The sequence below is a fragment of the Lytechinus variegatus genome, chromosome 6 (genome assembly GCF_018143015.1).
Source record: "Lytechinus variegatus isolate NC3 chromosome 6, Lvar_3.0, whole genome shotgun sequence".
Classification (NCBI taxonomy): Eukaryota; Metazoa; Echinodermata; class Echinoidea; order Temnopleuroida; family Toxopneustidae; genus Lytechinus; species Lytechinus variegatus.
In genome coordinates, this window is record NC_054745.1 from 24,540,738 (window position 1) to 24,562,831 (window position 22,094).

The 22,094-nt window shown below is 34.0% G+C and overlaps 1 pseudogene; it reads left to right on the forward strand.

The window, feature by feature from the left end:
• The first annotated feature begins 20,889 nt into the window (after positions 1-20,889).
• LOC121417651 lies at positions 20,890-21,783 on the forward strand (annotated as a pseudogene).
• The last annotated feature ends 311 nt before the right edge of the window (positions 21,784-22,094 follow it).

A 22,094-nucleotide genomic window follows, 5' to 3' on the forward strand; every position in this document is an offset into this window, starting at 1 on the left:
GCAGTGTTTTTGTTTTTCCTTTTCCACCAACGTTCGGTGGTTTCTGTTTTACAGAAAGTTACAGTTTTGTGCATACACATGTCCATCTGTTGACGAAAACCACCGAACATCAGCAGTAAAGGAATGGGGGTGGGGGGATGGAAATTGAATGAATGAACCGCTGTAGTGTGACAAGAGCTTATAAGCTGTGGACACTTAATGGTCCCTTTGTAAAAATCCATGTGTGCATTTTACATTTCATGCCTAATTCATATTGCATTTAAAAGATTTACATTGTCAGTATTGAATGTACATGTATTTTATAGTGTGATTAATCAATTGGTCAAGTCAAAACCTAAGATTTAAGCCCATGTTCATTATCAACAAGTGAAAGTGTTATGTGCACATAATCAAAAGTCTCATTTAATTTCTAGGAGTATTGAAGCTGTTCTTTCTACATTGTTCTCTTCAGTATGCAAAATACTTGGTCCAACTAATATAGTGTAAAGTGTAGAAGGGCAAGCACTAAGTGTAATCAAGTGCAAACCTTAAACTCTTGTACACATTTCAATGGAGGGTACCAAGAGTAAATTTTGATAATCCCCAGTATAATGTTTTCAAGTAGCTTAATTTCCATCACATGCAAGAAAAGCCATGGAGAGATCAGTGTTGTTTTAAATAAATTAAATGGAGCAAATGATGATTCCATTGGCAAACTTCAAATTTTGATGAAAAAAGCACTAGTTTTTTGATCAGGTACTGTGTTGCTCAGAGACATTAAGGAAAATTTTGAATTGTGATTTTCCATATTTTGGCTTTCAAATGTTCTCATTATGCTAATCCTTGCAATGCCCTTGTACATTGAAATGTTTTTCCCCATTTCATTAATATTATCAAATGAAATTTAAGTTTCATGTTTTCAAGAACAAGGTAACATATACTGCGTGATGCACGTCGGTGATTGGAAAGATTTTGAATTGTCATTTTCCATATTTTGGCTTTCACATGTTCTCACTATGCAAATCGTTGCAATTCCCTTGTACATAGAATTTTTTCCCCCATTTCATTAATATTATCAAAGGAAATTTGATTTGCATGTATTCAAGAACAAAGTAAAATAACTTTTGTGATGCATGATTGGAATCATTTTGATTTAAATGATTTATTTCAATAAAGTACAATACAATATGGAATATTTATATAGGGCTTAAGCAAACAAATTGATCTAAGTGCTCTACAATTATTTTCAATGTTACACAATATGAGAACTTCATAAAAATTTACCATTACATTGTTGTAACATTCCCTATTATTGTAACTTCCATGGAGGCAACCAATCAGCATACAAGCTTTACAGCTATTGTCATGATATTTACAGTACATGGAGAATTACAACAGTTGGAAAAGTTTATGACATGGCACCTTCTGACTGTTGCTAAAGCAAAAGATATTGAAAAGTATATGGGCCTTGAACTCTGTTGGTTGACTTATAATTCATCTCGACAGTGAGCTATCAATAGCAATTCTGAGATTCAAGAAAATTTTACTTTAAGACTCAGGAAAATACTGAATTGTAAACTTTCCTACAGTGGACCTTACATCCTTGCAGTGCCCTTTCTTAATAATGTTTCTCAATATTCCATTTATATATGTTTTTTTCTTTAATGATTCAAGTGTGAAGATTTATGTCAACTCAGAAAGAAAATTAGCCAAAATCTTGGTTTTGATCAAGTAGTTTTTGTTTTGGCACACCATGTATATATGTAATCTGTTTATAAAGCTTGCAAGGATTTCACAATTTTGGAATGTTCTGTTTCAGATTTACATTTCTTGTATTGTAAACACTTTATACCAGAAGTGTTTATTTTTAAAGTCATAAACATGTTTAAACGTTTACAAACTGTTACAAAAAAGTGTTTCACAATAAACGTGTCAAACCATTTATAAAATAAATACACTGACGTTTTTAAAGATTAAACATGATGTTTATAATCTAAACATGTGTTTAGATGTGTTGTTCATAAAAGTGTTCTGCTGAAGTGTTTATGAACGTGTTTAAGTGTTTATGAAAGTGTTCTGGTGAAGTGTTTATAAACGTGTTTAAGTGTTTATGAACGTGTTCTGGTGGTGTGTTTATGAACGTGTTTAAGTGTTTATGAAAGTGTTCTAGCGAAGTGTTTATCAATAATAAATAAGCGTGTTTATGTGTTTATAAAGTATTACAGATAAGTGTTTAAGAAAGTGTTCAAAAGCTAAACACTACGTTTTACAGTGTAAATTAAGTCTTTTGTTAACCGTGCGATAGCTTCTGCGGGAAACTGGTAAAAACACGTCTTTTTATTAAAATAATGGAAATACAAGCATTGTTTCGAGGGAACAGAACTTTTTTACTTCTTGACGGTTTTCTGTGATATTGAACTTATAAGGCATGTGATTTTATTTTTGAAATTCAGATATCCGAGCCAAATGATTTTTTGTATCCTTTCTTCATTTTTTTTTGCTCACTTATGCGTGAATGAGGAATAATCTAAATAAGTCCAGATGAAAGAGGAGATTCTAAGCTTTACCATTGGTAGGTCATTTGTGTATTGCGTTCATGATTAAGTTATGATAAATCATCGCTAAATCTCGGTTTCGTTTTTTTGTGGGACGCACTGTATATATATTCACGCTGAACGAAAGTGTACACGATCAGTAATGCTGTGTTCCCTCAGAGTAATGTTTACTGAAACAAATTGTATTAAGATAAAAAAAAAAAACGAGACATATGCACATAATTTGCACTGATGTTATTATGTCCTATGTTTTTTTCTTCTTAAAATTGCAATTAACAAAAGTACCTGCTCTTGTTGCCCGACTTCTTTCTTCTGAGTTTACACTGCACTCCTCTGTCCCTATTCTCCACCTCACCCCCCCCCCTGTAATATTGTAAAACAAAATATTTTCTCACACGATCCATCAGTTACGTTGTGGTAAATTATACAAAAAATTATTTGTATTCATTTTTTTTAACAACAATTTGTTTTATTAATACGGCCCAATATTTCGTTGTTATAATTATGAAATGAAACGTAGGGGCTTGCCTTTCGTACAAGCTTTGATTCTCGATGAGACCCCCATTTTACTTTTAAATACAAATTTCATCTGAAGTAACTTTATTCATTGAATTTTGTTCCTTAAACTTACGATTTTGTTGTACATTTTATATTATGTCTTGAAGTATTTTCGACCTTGTAATGTTATATTTCTCATAATTATGTGCAGTTGTGAAACGGAAATAAATAAATCAAATCAAATATTATAATTTAATTTAAGTCGTGCTTATAACATAATATTAAGTAGCAACAATAAATATTTACTGCATTAAATCAGATGCCAATCATCTTTTTTCTGTCTTTTTAAGATCTTGGGGGTATGTTATTCCAATCAACCTGATTTCATATAAAATAAAACTGAAGAATAAGTAGGGATATGACTATAATGATTTACTGTAAACATTCAAACTAATATTTGTTGAATAATTTGGATACTATTTCAAGTAAGAGTAAAAAGGGTATAGAGATAATTATTGATTAATTTCCATAAATTACACTTACATTTTAGTGGCTCCTTATATGGGTCCTAGAATTAATATAATATTTTAAGCCTTTGATTAAACTTTTGTTAATTTTCTACAATAAAATCATCCTCGAGTAAGAATGCATTAGGAAATCATATCGAAGGCCCTAGAGATCGACATGCACGGAAAACATATCAGCAACATGACCTGTGCCATTGGCTATTTTGTTTGTGCATTTTAGGTCACAATATATACAATAGCGCCTGACAGTGAAGAAGGCGCACGCCCGAAAGTAATGGTCAGCCTGAATGAGGACGTAAGTATGACCCATCACTTATTCATATAAGTACACAAATAATGGTGAGCATTATGCACTGAAAGGGTGTTTTCCCAAATAACTTTTTACCATTCCAGTTGGATAGTCAACATACATGATTTGTTTTGAAATAATGACAATGAGAATCACTCACCCATGAACGTCATAAAGTTTAGAGTCGTATGAACCCAATTACCTAGAACATAACAATAACATGGAACATATAAAGATTTTGAAGAACGGGGGGGGGGGGGGTTAAGATGAACTTGCAATTTTATTGTCATATTTTGAACACGTTACATGTCCCCATAGAACACTTCTCCCCCTTCCCTCACCCCACCCCAGTACCTACATTGCTTTTTAAAATATTTTTAGGCCAGCGACAGAATAGGGTTTGTTCCATTGAAGAATGCACTTCATGAATATTCATAATAGTATTCATAACTCCAGTACCTCGTCAACGTGGCGGCAGTGGCCATTTCAATGACAAATAATTTCCATTAGTTTTGCTTCATATATTGTTGTTGATGTTTTTTATGTTTCTGGTTTTATTTTGCGACTTGCCGCATCCATATATTACGATTATTTTAAGAATTTATTTATTTTGGGTATGTGCGTTTTAACAAGCCTTTCTCTGGCTTTTTAATACACTCATGTTACCCACTCATTTATCTTTCCTCTTGTTTTTATATTGTTTCAATGATTTGGCAATAATACTTTAATTATCACTTTCGTCTGTATTTATTTATGTTTCAATGATATGTTTTAATTCTTATTGTCTCTTTGTTTGTAATGATCATGATATGAACTTGTATTTTTAATGAATTTGATATAAATGCTGAATTGAATTTAATCGAATTGAACAAAGTTGCGTGCTGGACTGCCAACAATTGTAGGCAAGAGCTTAATATGGTTTTTTTGGTTAGATAAAAATTGAGGCAAAAACTCTGAACAAAATACAAGTCATTTTTTGGCCTAATTTTTAGATTTCAGAAGGGCATATATGCCTTTCTGAAATCTACAAATTAGGCAAAAAAAACCTTTCCGTACCGCAGTACTAAATGGGTAAATTGCAAATTCGTCTACTGCCAACTCGTCCTCTCACCACACTGTCTACTTCCATTTTAGTTAAATGCCATTCCATCCATCAACATTTCGACTAAAAACCATGCATGAGACACCAGCTCGTTGCCTAGGACCATCACTGACACCAGCAATTTCTTAAGACTCCAATGACATGTGTAGCATATGGTGCGAGAGCTTTCTCTTCCACAGCACCTTCTAGGCCAAGAGCATTAGGCCAAACAAGGCTTAAGAAAGGAAATTTCTGGTAACAAGCTGATTTTTTTTTCAGGATAGGTCCAGAAAAATGTCTAGAATAACATACTAAAAGTCTCCATAAATCCTCCGTCGGGGTTTTCCGAAGTCAAAGATGGCGTCCAAAATGGCCGCCATTTAAAACTAATGGACATAACTCGCTCATTATGCACACTAAACACCAAATTTCGGTGCATATTTCATGGTTTAAAGAGGGAAAAAATTAGTTTTTTCATTATTTCACACTTGTGTGAATAAAAGTCTCTCTTATAATGAAATAAGTTGCAGCAATAAACCTCTAATGCACTATCAGTTGTCAATCCAATTTTTCCAGTTCTTGGAGGAAAAAAAATCGAATAAACCTAATTTCATATAATAATATACAAAAGAACAAGTGGAGACGTGACATCATCAGCCCACCTAACGAATATTCATGACGACTGTTTTACAAAATATTTAAAAACTTTAGAATTCAATAACTTTGCTATTTCTTGTCCGATTTTGACGAAATTTTCGGCATTTTGCTCAGTGAATTCTACTCTATTTATTATGCTATAAATAATTTAAGTCTGGACCACCCCTTTAACGGTTTTAAAGGTCAGGTAATACATTGGGACAAGTTACAAGGACATTTAGTGGTCAAATATGTCCAAGAATCCAAGATGGCTTCCAAAAATAGAGTCTAAAATTGCTGTTTTTACTTACGAAAGAACATAGCTTATTCAATATTTTCCTATAATATATTATTTTGGTGTCTAAACCATGGTTTGAAAGGTCAATTAATACATTGTGACAAGTTAAAAGAACCTTCAGTGGTCAGGTATCTCCAAAAATCCAAGGTGGCTTCCCAAAAATGGAGTATAAATTGACCGCTCTAACTGAAAAGTTGACATACTTCATTAAAAAAATCCACATGAGAGATATAATTGTTGTGTCTAAACAATTGTTTTAAGTGTTGAATAATAATAAGCACAAGTAAAGAGGACAGTCAGAGAGGTTCGGTATGTCTAAAAAATCGAAGACGACTTCTAAAAATTGAGTCTAAAATGGCTGCTCTTACAAAAATACAAATTGACCAAGTTCATTTAATGTCTGCATACATGTGGTCTATTTTAAAGGAGAGACAGTGGTCAATTATGCCCAACACTGCAAGATTGCTTGAAAAAATGGGTATAAATGATTGGTTACTGTTATTTAAAAATCGACAGTTTGTTTGATATTTACCTAGAAAATATTTTTTGGTGTCTAGACCATAGGCCAATGGTCCAGTATGTTCAGAAATCCAAGATAACTTCCAAAAAGGAGTATAAATCAGTTATATCTGGAGGAGAGACTTTTGGATCACAGTGATTCAGTTTGCTTTTCCTCTCCCAAAACAAATAATAATAATAATAAATGACTTTTGAGAACTAAATATTTGCCTGATATATATGATTTTGGTGTCTAATCCCTGGTTTAAATGGTCAAATAATATTTTGGGATTGTAAACAATTATAAGGGCGCGTCGTGATCTAGAGGTTCTGACTCTCGCCTATCAAACAGATGGTCGTGGGTTCGAATCCTAGCCATGGCGTGTTTTCCTTGAGCAAGAAGTTTTTGGTTTACTGTGCTGCACACGACCCAGGTGACCTAAATGGGTACCGGCAGGAAATAATTCCTCAAAAAGCTGTGCGCACCAGAATCGGTAGACTAGCTTAGCCGGGGTGATAAAGGAGCGCCTTGAGCACCTAGCAAGGTGGATACATGCGCTATACAAATCCTATATTATTTATTATAATGCAGTTGTCCGGTTTTCCTTAAAATCCAAAATGGCTCACAAAATGGCGTGTAAATGACTTAATCAAGGAAATTATAACTCATACAATATCCTCATGTGAGGAATAATTGTGGTGTCTACGCTTAAATACATTTGGGAAAAGTAATCTTAACGATTTAGGAGTAGGTAATAGCAGGCATTATTGCTCAATTTAGGAACCAAATAGCACATATAGTGGAAAACTGAACATTCTTGCGATCGACTTGTACTTAATATATATTTGAATTTTCAAATCATAGTGCAGAAACAAAATTTATTTCTCACATGTGAATATTGCGTATGACTATTTTTAAGCGATGAGAGTTAAATGCCATACTAGAAGCCATATTGGATTATGAAGCAAATTGACAATTGCATTTCATCATAAGCTGTCCCAAAGTATTATTTGACACTTAAAACTATAGTATAGAGACCAAATTACTATCTCTCAGGCGGAAATCAAATTAACTATGTTATTTTATAAGAAACATCAGCCATTTTAGACTCCATATTTTGGACATACTTTACCACTGGCTGTCCTTTTAAGTTGTCCCAATGTTTTTATTTGACCCTACGAACCATGGTTTAGACACCAACATCTTATCTCCCATGCAGATATTGAATGACCTATGTGAATTTGTATGTAACAGCAGCCATTTAAGACTCCATTTTGGAAGCAGTCTTCGAATTTTAGACATACATGACGTCTGATTGTCATTCCTACGTGTGCTTATTTATTATTTCAACACTAAGAGTCATAGTAAAGACACCAAAATTATATCTCTCTGGTGGATTTTTAAATGAAGTTTGACAATTTTTCAGTTTACAGCAGTCAATTTAGACTCCTTTTTTGGAGAACATCTTGGATTTTTGCACATACTTGACCAATAAATTTTCTTTTAACGTGTCTAAATGTATTATTTGACCTTTCAAACCATGGTTTAGACACCAAATATCATATATCTCAGGCATATATCAAATGAACCATGTACATTCGTAAGTAAGAACAACCATTTTAGACTCCATTTTTTGAAGCCGACTTCGATTTTTGGAAATACTAGACGTCTGATTGTCCTTTTTACCTGTGCTTACGTATTATCTCGACACTTAAAGTCATAGTAAAGACACCACAATCATACCTCTCAGGTGGATTTTTAAAGAGGTATGACATTTTTTCAGTAACACCAGTCAATTGAGACTCCTTTTTGGAAGCCATCTTGGATTTTTTGACATACTTGACCATTTAATGTCCTTTTAACGTGTCCAAAATGTAGAATTTGACTTTTAAAACCATGGTTTAGACACCCAAAATCATATATCTCAGGCAGATATCAAATGAACTACATGTATGTCCATTCGTAAGTAAAAACAACCATTTTAGCCTCCATTTTTGGAAGCCATCTTGGACATACTTGACCATTTAATGTCCCTGTAACTTGTTCCAATCTATGTCTTGACCATTAAAACCACTAAATTCAAATAAATTTAAATAGAAACAAAATTAAAGATATTAAAGGAAGTAATAAATGAATGGTGGATTTTTGGGCTTTGGCAGCCATTTTGGATTTTTAGGTACCTAGTCTGCTGATTTTTTTTTACTGTAACCTGTATCCCTAGATTTTTACCTCTTTTAACCAATAAATATGCACAGAAATGCGGTATTTAGTGTGAATAATGAGTGAGTTATGTCCATTCTCAGTGAATGGCGGCCATTTTGGACGCCATCTTGGATTACGGAAAACCTCCACGGATGAATAATGGGGACTTGTAGTATGTTATTCTAGACAATTTTCTGGACCTATCCTTAGAAAATCAGCTTGTTACCATAAATTTGCATGTTAAACCTAATGCTCTTGGACTATTCTCTCTAGAATAATTTGCCGTGTACCATCACTGGAGACCTTAAAATTTAAGCTGAAGTATTTATTTTTCTAAACAGTATTAGGTATTAGCTTTTTAACACTCATCCAAACTCTCTGTTTTCTTGTGCGCCTCGGAATATAATATTTGTAGATAGACGCGCTATATAAATGCCTATGATTCTTCTTCTTATTATTATCAATCATTTGGTCCAATCATCACTTCGTGTAATCACCATTTGTCTATGACCAATTTGTCTCAAAACCAGTTGGTCTATTATCAATTTCATGTTCATTCATTTAGCACAAAATACACTGATTCCAATTAGACCAAATGGTATAAGGACTTAAATGGCTATTAATCTAACTGGTCATTAGACAAAATGGTGGGTGGACGATTTAGTAATTAGACCATGTGGATAGTGGACGAACTGATAGTAGACAAAACGATAATAGATGCGTTTGCAATTGGACGAATTGGAAATTAACCAGGAAAGATAGGCTAACAAATCAATTTTCGAATTCTGGTTTCGCGGCCATTGATGAGATTAAAACATGTTTGATCGAGGACGTACAGAAAATTTCAGGAGTAAATGAAAGATATCGTCAAATGATCTTCAGGAAATAGAACAAACGCGAAATCTTTGTAAAAAGGGGGGTGGGGTGAATAATAACACCGGTTTCTTCATAAAACAATGGACAAATGACTTATTTGCAATTTTTAAACCTCTCCGACAGAACTGCTTTATCGGTTCACAAACTTTTGATAAAGACATCCTATATTTTGAGATGTGTTTTTACTTTCAGTTTGTTAAAAAAACCCTCGTCACAGAGCAGTTACGTATCTAGGGAAAAACAGCTCTCGGGGCTAGAGCTAAAAGTGCGTCTCATTCAACTGGTACTAAATGTAATATGTATATATTTGATATTCGAACCTTAAGACGTAAAATTTTTCTTAGCATTTTTTATGAAGGTGTAAATTAAACACGTAATAATGAAATTCGATATGCGAACTTTCATATGTTCTTTAAATTGAATCCAAAACTGGATATTTTAAACCTATGCGAGCTCGAAGTGCGAGAGAACTTTTTTTTTGTATATAGCAACGTGAATTATCTTTTTTTCCACACCTCTTATGCCATTAACATATACATGTACTTGTCTAGTTGTCTTCCTATCCATTATATCTTTTTTTTCTTTCTATCCCCTATTCTTCATGTTTTGAGCCCCAAAAGTGGTGCCCAGTGCACGAAAACCCTTTTTGCTCGTCGGTACAATGACTACATTTATTGATTTTCTATACCAACTGTTGGTAACACTAATTAGCAAACTTTATCATTCAGGTTATTAACCATCTACATGAATCATTGGAAGACCTCCAAAGGCTATGGGCAAGAGGAATTGAATATTCTATCGGGATTCCCTGCACACGGTGTACCGAATTCGGCAAGAAAGGGATGATTCACATGAGACGTATCCTGGAAGAAAAGAAGGACAAGGGAACTTGCATTAATCTCTGTGCAGCAAATGTAGGTCATATCGTGAAGGCATTCAACAAGCATTCAGAAGGTAGGTATGAAATTCTTATTTAAGTTCTCGCAATTGTTTTTGTCACTTTCGATAGAATTGTTGTGAAAGCATTTATTAACGCAAGATATTTCAAACCGTAAATCATGGGCTAGGCGCAGGGGTGGGACCAGAACGCCAAGCTTTTTTTGCAAGCCATTTTCATGGATATCTTCATGTAGCCTTGTGTCTCTTAAATAAATCCTACGACACCCATTTTTATTCAAGGATAGAAGAGGCATAACCTTGTTTTTTTCATAAATACAATATTAGTTTTATGATCTTTGAAGATTTCCATGGTGGAGAGAATAGTGAAGGTGTTATGGACTCAGTCACTCAATCACCATACTTCCACATCTCAAATTCTCGTTGTTGCAATGAAATGACCTTTGAACAGGCGTGTAACGAGATTCATGTTGCCTTCTTTAATCTCTTGTAGTTTCAAGACCATTCAACAACTGAGTTGATTAACCCTGTAATAAGTAAACAATACAAGAAAGCATTCATAAGAAAACATGCTCTTGTGAAGTGTTACACTGAGTTACTCTTGTAGAGTATTAACTGTGTAAGCATGTATGCTCATTAAATCCATTTACTTTGTTGTAAATAACAATAAGTTTCATTTTCATTCTTATTTTTGTAAACATTTCATATTTTTCTCTTTAAGCTTCTCCAAATAGAGTGAATACAATGAAATTATGTTATAAACACTAATACTCAATTTCTCTTATACCACTTTTAAATGTATTTCTAACAATACTCCACCTACTTCCAAACTGCAAATTTAGTATATTTAAAACTTGCATATGTTTACATGCTAAAGATGCATCTTTAAAACAATATGGTTTGGCTGATAAACTGTTAAGATAAAAAAAATGATCAATTTGCTTCTTTTCTATTTCTTTTAGCCAAAATCTAAATGTATGTGTTTAAATAATGCATAATTGCATCTATAACAAATTTGTATAAAGCGCCTAGAATTGAAGTCTATACGGAGGCGTATCACACTAAATTTCGAGGAAAAATATCACTCCGCGGTGGACATTGTGCGTAAAGCGTTCACTATGGAAGTTCAACCAAAAAATATACTTCCTCTTTTCCAGTAATGAATGCATATAAACTCATTTCTAAATGTTTGAATATTCAAATATTTAGCTCAAGTTAATAATAGTATCTGGCTTTCGTCACTACTCTTTTCAGCCCAAATGTTTCAAACAAATCACTTTCACTTTCAATGTCCACTGCGTGAACCTCTACGGCTCTATCTTTACAATATCAACGTACGATACATTTTACATTGAAATAAGCGGATTGTTGTAACCTGATACGTGTCACAAGAAACCTAATAAATAACCATTTATCCCATATTTCATCCTAGAACTTTGAGTAAATACTTCAAAAACATACCTTCAGGTGTGAGATGAATCCCGTTGAAATTAATAAAGTTTTGGAGTCATAATAAGCAATCTGCTAACTGGACTTTCTTGGCAAAATTGCCGCTGTGGTACCTAAAAACGTGATCTCGGCAATTGCACAATTGCAATTGCGTAGTGTATTTTACCAGTCGCCTTAAATCAAATATAACTGTGATGCTCCGATAACGTTATATTATAATTTGAATAGAGCCAAGCTTCTTAATATTTGCAAAGATACGAATTTCCATAGATTTCTTATTATTATTTTGTGCCAAGATTTAAAAAATATTAGCTAAACATATTATTCAAAGGATTAACTACATACGTATTAAACAAGTAAATGCACGCTGCAATTCAAATGAAGTAGTAGTAGATCTTGTGTAGGTAATACTGTGAAAAGGAGGATAATCTTTCAAGTAGCTTTCCCTAATATTACATATATAGATATATATACAGTGCGTCCCAGAATAAACGAAACCGAGATTTAGCGATCATTTATCATTACTTAATCATAAATAAAATAGACAAATGACCTACCAATTTAAAGCTTAGAATCTTTTCTTTCATCTGATATTACTTAGATTATTTCTCATTCACGCATGAGTGAGCAAATGCAATTTGAAGAAAGGATATCAAAAACTCATTTGGGGTGGGGTATCTGGGTTTCAAAAAGAAAACCACATTTTTAAAAAGTTCAATATCTCCTCTTTAATTTGATACCTCAATTACAGAAAATGGTCAGTTCTGGTCATTTGAAATAAGGCTTGAATTTCAATAATTTCATAAAAATGAAGAGGTTCTCGAGGATGGCTTTCAAACTCTCTCGACACTCTGTTTTTTTTTTTTTTTCAATTTGTTTCCCCTCCACAGGGATTTTATTATTATTCAAACATAACAAGATATCATCTCAATGACAAATCAAATTAATAACAACGAAATACAGTACAACAGTAATTGCAACAAATATATAAATTGAACTGTCAGGTTCACATAATAGTAAACAATTTAAGAAACAAGCGAGGAGTAAATGAACAATAATATTCATATGTATAATTGTACATGGAAAGGGAACTGAACAGATCACCTCATGTAAACATGGCACGTAATTGAAACCATTTCTTTGTAAACTTTACCATTTTACAATTTGACTCTGCGATATATTTTTCATTCTTGAAATAGTTCTGAAGTGCAAATTTGATATTATCAAAAACAGGTAATTGATGTTTTACTCTGGAAGTGTAAATCATTTGCCGTATCACTATCAATAAACAATTTAATGCATGATTACTTGAACCTCTTAAGCCAAATAATTTTTCTTTATTAGAGAAAAATATTCTATTTCCAGTTTTAAGAAATATCCATTGTTCAAACTTGTCCCATATATGTTTAATACATGTACATTCACAAAGTAGATGAGTGACTGTTTCACGGTGTACATTACAAAAAGTACATTCTTTTTGTTGAGCTAAATTAATTTTAAACAATATTTCATTTGTATATAAAATGCGTTGCATTATTTTGAACTGAAACCAACGTAAATTCACATCGGTAGTACAACTGAATCCAATAGAGCAATACGACTGCCATTGCTTGTCATTCATATCGAATATACACTTCCACTTAAGAAAACTTTTACACTCCACTTTTCTTTTCTTTTTAAGAATCGTATAGATGTGTGAACAACCTTTATCATATTTCATAACAAGTGCTATTGTATCAGGGATAATAGGTTCTTGGAACTTGCTAAAGTGTGTGCCATTGCTAAAACCGTCTCTTATAGCATCACATAATCCACGGTAAAAAAGAAAATTTATTTGAACATTGTATTTTTCCTGAAGGTCATTCAAAGAGAGGAAATTGCCATGTACATCTAAAATATCATTAACAAAACGAACACCCCTATTATTTAGAGATCTACTGTGAATTGAGCTATTACCTATTTTGATAAAATCATTGTTCCATAAGGGTTGGCAAGGTATATCATTACAGTGCATAGATAACAGTGTGCTATACGCTAAGAACATTTCTTTCCAAAAAGTATTTTTAATTTCGTGTGCCAGTCTAAAAAAATAGCTATTTCCCATATAAAGATCCAAGTTTTTAGTTTTATGCAAAAAAGAGTGGAGAAGACAAATAATATTACCGTCAATGGAACCGTTTATCATTTTTTTCATCCAAGAAATTTTCAATGACTGGCAATGCAGATTTATGTCTATCATTTTTACTCCACCTTCAGAATAACTCTGAGACATTTGATTTCTACTTACTTTATCTGGTTTCTCTCCCCATATGAATCTATGAAATTGGGAATTTACATCTTTTAGAAATAACTCACTTGGATTCGGGAGAGAAAGAATTAAGTAGTTCAATTTAGACACAAACAATGACTTGACAACCGTAACTCTTCCAAGGACCGTCAGGTAACGTCTCAACCATGAAGTCATTTGACTTTTGATTTCTTTAAACTTTTCATTGTAATTATGCACTGTCATTTTCTGAAGATCTGTACAAAAATCTATACCTAAATATCTGAAGTATTCATCAAATACCCAATTCAAATTCCTGTTGGCAAGAATACAGTCTTTCTTGTTCTTGTATCCTCCAATCCATATTGCATGTGTCTTTGTTATATTAACAGTCAAACCTGAAATTGTTTTATATTTTTCCAAGATGTCAAAAGCACTACTCAATTCTCTTTCTGAACCGTTTAATGTCAGAAGAGTGTCATCTGCATACTGTAATATTTTATGACATTTACCAGAGGGCATCCTCAAACCATCTATTGACATTGATTGTCGAAACAAAACGCCAAGTATTTCAGCACATAATAGAAAAATATATGGAGACAATGGATCTCCTTGGCGACAGCCTCGCTCTATTGAAAATCTGGGAGACAGGTGTCCATTGATTAAAACACAAGATTGAGCATTTTCATAAAACACATCAAACCATTTAACAATGGTCGGACCGAATTTAAAGAAGTGTAGTACATTGCGAATAAAGTCATGAGAAATTGAATCGAATGCCTTCTCAAAATCTATAAGTAACAATAAACCGGGAATATCGTGCTACGCGTTATTTCAGTATATAATAATATATCATATAACAAGCGGATGTTTTCTCCGATAAAGCGTCCGGACATAAACCCTTTCTGATTTTCATGAATAAGAAGAGGGAGTACATTCTTCAATCTATTAGCTATACAAGTAGATCCTATTTTGTATACGACATTTAATAATGATATGGGTCTCCAATTTTTTAAATAGTGTCTATCTTTATTTCCTTTTGGGATTAAAGTAATAACTCCCAACTTCTGTATGTAAGGCATACCAGATAAAAATGAAGAGTTTAAATATCTAACTAAAAATATATGGATTTCCTTCCAAAAATGTTTAAAAAATTCAACAGTGAATCCATCTAGACCAGGAGATTTATTGTTTTTCATATTTGTTAGGGCGTAATAAACCTCGTCGATGGAGAGCTCTCCTTCTAAATTCCGTGACATAGCATTTGTTAATTTATTTAGTTCATCATTGTTTATCATTGCATTTAAATCAGTATTTATAACAGGGTGCCTTTCATATAGTTGTGAATAAAAAGAAACAATTTCTGATGTAATATCCTCATGTGTTGTTACTTCCTTATTTTCATTGGTAATCAATTTGCATATTCTTTTATTAACAACATTTTTCTTTTCTAAATTTAAGAAATATTTGGATGGTTTCTCTCCGAACTCCATCCATTTAGTTCTGGATCTCATCTTTATTTCTTCATTATTTTCTTTTCTCAATGACTCTAACTGAGCTTTCTTCTCATTCAAAACAGTTAACCCCCTTTCTATACTTGTATTTAAAACCAGATTCTTTTCTAAATTTACAATTTCTTTCTCTAAATCATTTTCTAGATTAACGGTTTTTTTCTTTTTTGCTGCAGCATATGAAATTGTTTCACCTCTAACAACTGTTAACAGCGTATCAAAAAACAGCTGATCACTTACATTAAACTCATACAAAGGATTTTGACCATCGACTACATTTCCACCGGATCTTACCGGTCGAGTTGAGTAGGTATCAATTGTTTGTTGAATAACACCTTTAATCAGTTCTATATAAATATCATCTTTTAACAATGAATTGTTAAATTTCCAGTAACTCGGTCCTGTCTTACAATGATTTAGATTCAATGATAACTTCACCAACGAATGATCAGTTCTATATCCGGTAGAATTTCTATTCTGTTGACAAGAGACATTAATTCATGAGATACAAGAAAATAATCCAATCTGGCTGCCTTAAATGGAGTGGGTTGGCGCCATGTAAATATCTTTTCATGTTCATGTAATTCTCTCCATGGATCCACCAAACTTAAGTTAGTTTTCATTTCATCAACTCTTTTCTTTGCGTTTGGATTATTCAAACGGACATAATTAAATGTGTCTTTATCAAAATTTTGGACCAAATTCCAATCACCACAAAAAATTGTTAAAGGGTTTTCAAATTCTAATGCAATATTTTCAACATCTGAATAAAAGTTAACATTGTCTTGGTTAGGGCCGTATAGAGATATCAATGTTATATTATAATCATATATCTGGAGATCTAAAGCAACAAAATTCCCTTCGGTTGACCTTTTAATTTGATTTATATTAAAAATAACACCCTCCGCAAAGAGAATGGCTACACCCCTAGCATTAGACGTTTTATGACTAAAAAAACAATTATCTCCCCAAATACGTTTTATTGAAACTTCGTCTTCACTTACAAAGTGAGTGTCCTGCAAGCAGCAGATATGAAACTTTTTTGCCTTAATATATTCTAAGACATCATTTCTTTTTTTACTATTTCCTAAACCTCGACAGTTCAAAGAAATTATACTGAAACTACCCATCATACATTGAATCTAGCATTAAGTTATGAATAACAATTCCTGTGGAGGCTTTTTTATTTTTTGTTAACACTGACAACACAAACACAAAACAACAAACATAAACAAACATAAACACTTGACACACAAACAAGACAACACTAAACATAATTTCACGCGAAACGAACAAGAAAGACATGGCGCATACCATCGCGCCTAGGTCCTTATCCAGGCCTTCCATATTATGCCAAGAATAGAAACTGAAATCCACTACTTTTTAGGCACTGTAAAAATGTCTATGTACATTTCGTGCAAAAATTTCGTGCGCAAGGCAACCAGAAATAATCTACATAAAACAACCAGTATCTAAGTGAAAGAAGTATGCGTTGTTAATGCCACGGCTCATTCTGCATTATCAAAATTATAAAGATTATTTAGTCAATTGAATGCACAGCCTTGCATATAGATGAAAGTCCTTTGTTTTTTAACAGCATTTTAAAAATATCATCCAATAAATAAAACAAACTTTCTGAAACCGTTGGTACATGTACTTATTCCTTATTTTCTCGCATACTTACTACTTTTCCATAGATATACAAATAACATTGGTGAAAACTATACCAGTTTACTTGAGCTACACGTTATTCACGTTCTTTCTTTTATATTACTTTCCTTCCTTTGTCTTCTTTCATATTATTACAAAGTACCCAATAATAACAAAAAAAAACAAACAAAGAAAAAAAAATAAAAGAAATTTTAAAGTACAGCCACATTTTTTTCATATCAAATACATAACTGAAAACCTTAAATCATTAGGTCTTGAACATGTTGAAAGGTTTAACCAACTCTAAAGGCCTTAAAAACATGAAATTAAAATTTCCTTCAAAGGTTAACCACCTCCTTATTTGATATCTCTATTTTTTGGAGATGCATAAAAAATATATATTACATGTATAAAGGCAGCAACTAAGTCTTTATCATCCATGCTATGAATAAAAACCATGACATAAAAACACTCAATTTTCTTTATTTGAGCAGTACAAAAGAAGCAGAAAGGATTTTTTAAATTTTAATACCGGGTCTCATAAAAAACTAAAGTATTCTCTATGCCCTTTCCATTTTGGCACAAAAACCCCCTGCAAGTTCTTTTCTATTTTTTCAAAACGTTTTGTTATCATCCAGGTAAATTGTTATCTTGTACTGGAAAATAGGCCTATTCATTTTGTTTCATGTAATAAACAACAACAAAAACATTCCATTGCCCATCAGTTCATTTAGGCAAAAATCTGAAAACATGTGCTTACTTTCTTTAGTATGACATGGAAAAAGCAATGTATTAAGAACTCAAAAAATGAAAACCAAGCACTATAAATGGAATAGATGTAGTCCAAAGTTAAATGAAGGTAATATAAACCGCTTGGGATGATTCTTTTTTTTCAGGAAAGTCCGAAAGTCAAAAGTATAATGATCCAAACTTGATGATGAGTAAATCTGCAAAGCTAGCCATTCACAGTTTTCCATTCTGAGTGGATTGAGCCCCTTTCTCTGGTTTGTAGATACAACTTGACTCCAATCAGCCTGATTCTAGTCGACTTATTTTCCTCTTTACGGATTCTGTAGGCCTCTTTCTCGAGTAGGTATCGATGCTTTTTCAATTGAGGAGGTAAATCTACGACGAATCTCCATGGGAATTGTTGTGACTGCGTAGGGGTCTTGTCTCCTCTTCTTGATGTCCTCTGCTGGTAGGCGTTCAAGACCTTGTTTCGATCCATCATCGAGACAAATCTGATGATGACTGGTTCTGGCGATTGTTGGGTGCCGCCTTGAGCACGGCGGGGTAGGCGGTGAGCATTACTGAGGAGTATATCTTGCTGGATACCCATTTCTTTGAAGACCTTTCCCACCACATGGACAATGTTCTCATCAGTTTCTCGTTTTGCCCCATATAGCAACAGATTCATTTTTCTATCGTAGATTTCAAGTGCACTAAGCTTCACATTCAAGTCAGACTCTACTCTTTGTGTTTCCTTTCGCATGCTTGGCAATGATTCATTTTCAATTTTTGTTAGCCTATCAGAAGAGTCAGTAGCAAATTTCTCTAAATCAGCTATTGATTTCTTGATGTCTATGATCTCCTTTCTCAGAGAAGAAACATTCGAGTTCATATTATCAATTTTGTCAATAATTGTGTTTGTGACCTTTAGAAATTCAGCATGACTCACCGGTTCGTTTTTGTCCGCCATGTTTGATTCTTGCGTATCTGTGTGTGAAGTTATGGGATGAGCAAACGTCGCCTTTTCTGCGGTGTTTTCTGGTGTAATGCTGCCTGTAGATGGGGCGTCTGTGTGTTGCGGTGCGGGTGCACGTGGTCGAGTAGTTGAGTCCCTATTTGAGTCACTTTTATCACCTTTTTTTCTCTTTTGACGAAGAAAATATGGGTCACGTCCTGGATTATGCTTTGCAGAGTCACTCATACTAGATTAGTTTCCAAAGTTTGAGGTGTATTACATCCTGAATTTGGGTCCTAGGCGAAATTTTCTAGTCAGAAGACAACGGGTTGCGGCCGTCCTCCATGACGTTGCGCGAGAAAAAAAAAAAAGGACATCAAAAACTCATTTGGGGTGGGGTATCTGGGTTTCAAAAAGAAAACCACATTTTTAAAAAGTTCAATATCTCCTCTTTAATTTGATACCTCAATTACAGAAAATGGTCAGTTCTGGTCATTTGAAATAAGGCTTGAATTTCAATAATTTCATAAAAATGAAGAGGTTCTCCAGGATGGCTTTCAAACTCTCTCGACACTCTGTTTTGTTGACGATCAGCCATGCATTAAATCTTTTGTTCCCCATGCGAAAGCTTCTGTGGGAAACCGGTGAAAACGCGTTTATCTCATGAAATTTTGGAAATACAAGCCTTATTTCAAATGAACAGAACTTTTTATTTCTTGACCATTTTTTGTAATTTTGGTACCAAATTAAAGAGCAGATATTGAACTTTTCAGAAATGTGGTTTTCTTTTTGAAACCCAGATAACCCCCGCCAAATGAGTTTTTGGTATCCTTTCTTCAAATTGTTTTTGCTCACTCATGCGTGAATAAGAAATAACCTAAGTAATATCAGATGAAAGAGGAGATTCTAAGCTTTAAATTGGTAGGTCATTTGTCTATTCTATTTATGATTAAGTTATGATAAATGATCGCTAAATCTCGGTTTCGTTTATTCTGGGACGCACTGTATATATATATATATATGTATATATATATACATATATATATAGTGTAAAGAAATGGAGGAAGAGAACAATGGTAGGCGTAGCTTAAATCAAGGTTCCCAAGAGCTATCTACCCTTTGGAAAAATTGGTAATGCCGGAAAAATGTCTCTGCCGGGTATCGAATCCGGGCCCCAGCTTTGAGCGCCGGTGCCTTAACCACTAGACCACAGAGACGGGTTAGTGGATAGTGCAACCCTGATCCAATTGACCGTCAGATAGACAGATTTCCGACACCATACCAATTATAATTTATTTTGTCGGGTGAAGTTAGGTTTTGAACAATGACAAGCCGCCATGCCTCAGCTGGATCAAAGCTATTGCTTTGATACAAAGCTAGTGCTTTGATACAGTACACGTATGGGAGAAAGCATACAAATGTGTGAGAAGTTATACATGTACAACAGCTTTGGCAACTCTTTTATTTCAAAAAAATTGTGCAAAGAAATGGATGAAGAGAACAATGGTAGGCGTACCTTAAATCAAGGTTCCCCAGAGCTATCTACCCTTTGGAAAAATTGGTGATGCCGAAAAAAGGTCTCTTCCAGGAATCGAACCCGGGCCCCCAGCTTTGAACGCCGGTGCCTTAACCTTAATTCTGTCTATCTGACGGTCAATTGGATCAGGGTTGCACTGTCCACTAACCCGTGTCTGTGGTCTAGTTGTTAAGGCACCGGCGTTCAAAGCTGGGGGCCCGGGTTCGATTCTCGACAGAGACAGTTTTTCGGCATCACCAATTATATATATTATATATATATATATATATAATATCAGGAAAAACCACTTTTTTACCAAAATAAGCATCAAACTACAAGTAATTGTGGTCTATGAACGAAGTATTGAATGCAAATTATCCCTATATACTAACGAGATATAACTTATCAATACGTCATTTATGGGGAAATTGCAGTATTTGGATTGCAGTATTTTGATATAAAATTATCTATCATTAAATCCTAACTTTGTTCAGCAGCCCCTCATTAGGAAGCACTTTCTTAAGAGAAGAATTCTGTACAATTCCAATAGCTATGCTTCCTTCCAGATTGAAGTACTGAAAGCTGGAGATATTCATAGGAATCCTGGGTCGACTGCTAATGTTAGTAAAGAATCTGTACGCACTCAGTCGTGAGAGTCTATTTCTATCCAGAAGATACCGCGCGATGTTTATTCTATCATCAAGTCCCTTTGACTTAATCGTCGGAGGACAACTCGTAGAGGAACCGGAGGGGTCAGCAGACAAAGAGTAACATGTACATCACCTCTCCAGACATCACATTATGACCATGATACACAACAGTCACTTGCTCTTTCTGCAACAGAAGCAGGCATTGCAGAATACCATATTCCTGTTGTCGAATTTATGCCGAGGCATAACCAGCCTATCGAACACTCAGGATGTCATAGCAGAGGTATCAGCAATCATGTAGAGATACTGCGATCACACATCAATTCTGCTGGACAGGAGTCACTCACACTTTGCACTGCCAATTTCAGGTCATTAAGAAATAAGTCAGCAGCAGTACTGGTCTATGTTCGTGACAGTAAAGCCGATCTATACGTGATAACCGAAACATGGCTTACCGAGAACGACGCAGCAGTCATTAATGACGTCGTCCCTTCAGGTTACAAATTCAACCATCCTCCACGGGCGTGTCGTCGAGGAGGAGGAAAAGATCTCCTTTACAAAGATACCATCGATGTTCATGAGGTAAAGGCTGGCGAAACGAAGTTATTTGAATTTGCTGTAAATAACATTACCTTTGGTTCATGCAAACTCAGAATAGTTAATCTGTACAGACCACCATACTCTGAGAATCACCGCATCCCAATTTCTACGTTCTTGTGAAAATTATTTGTCCCCATTCAAATCGCACGGGCACTGGCATTCACAGTACATTTTGCATGCTTGACGTGTGAGAGCCAATCACGTCTCTCGTAGAGACATACACGTCATCAAATTCGAGTCAATTCAGAGACCGATGCGAGGCATCTTTCGGAAAGGCATTTAAGCGCTTTTTAATAGGCGATTTCGATCTTATGTGTCATTTTCAATATTTTCAAATGACTAAATGATAATATAATCCCCACATCATTACCTTTCCATTGATATATAATAAGGCCATGCGTTTATAATGAATATGTTTATCCTTATAAAAA